The sequence below is a fragment of the Benincasa hispida genome, chromosome 1, assembly GCF_027475165.1.
Source record: "Benincasa hispida cultivar pf3 chromosome 1, pf3_genome.v1.1, whole genome shotgun sequence".
In the NCBI taxonomy this organism is placed as follows: domain Eukaryota; kingdom Viridiplantae; phylum Streptophyta; class Magnoliopsida; order Cucurbitales; family Cucurbitaceae; genus Benincasa; species Benincasa hispida.
Window position 1 is genome coordinate 101,344,955 of NC_143478.1, and position 797 is coordinate 101,345,751.

Sequence of the window (797 nt, forward strand, 5' to 3'; positions counted from 1 at the left end):
GAGCCGTGCGGTGAAAACACAGCGGACTATTCTTTCGCCTTTTACTAAAGAATGCCGTGTACTCGTCGCTTTTGAGCGGCATACGCCTATTTTCGGAGGGCCACGCTGTTCCTGTGGTCGGTCCCTACAAAACTAAAACTAAACTTTTAGGTTCAAATAAAATGTCATTTGTTCATTCTTCATATTTAATTCTTTCTTTTTAATTGATTAATCAATAATAATTTTCTACTTTTTCTATTTCTAATTGTTTTTTTATGAAATGAAAATTCATAACCGGTTTTTGATCCTTCAAAAGTGTAAAATTAACTTGATAAAATCACATGTTAACCACTTATGATAGTGTACTCCCAATGTTAAACATCGCCCACTATCGTTAAAGATGGGAGAACGAAAATCGGGAAATAAGAAGACGAAAACTCGTGTTGATCTGAAAGAAAGGCTTCTGCTTTTGAAGAATAGATAAGACCAAAACTTTTCAGATCTAGAGCAATTAAGTTTTTAGATCTGAAAAATTGTTACATACGTTTTTCACCAAGAATTGAATTTTAAAACAACTTTCATATCCAAAATTAAAGCTATAATGTTGAAAAATTAAAAGGAAACAGAAATATATATATATATATATATTTCTCAACGATCGCAATTACCCAAAACCCATCTATTGAGTCATAATACACAACCTACTCAGCTGAGAGAAGAATTTACTCTTTTTGTATATTTCCAATGTGTATTTTTACAGGTATGTAGCTGTATATTTATACAAGATTATGAAGAGCCTTTAAGCTGTAAAATAGGAC

General features: G+C 31.6%; 1 non-coding gene across 1 annotated transcript; it reads left to right on the plus strand.

Annotated features, from left to right (window-relative positions):
* On the plus strand, nt 1–119 carry LOC120070444 (U5 spliceosomal RNA). The gene has a single exon (XR_005479940.2). It is a non-coding gene; the product is annotated as a U5 spliceosomal RNA (small nuclear RNA).
* Nucleotides 120–797: the final 678 nt, after the last annotated feature.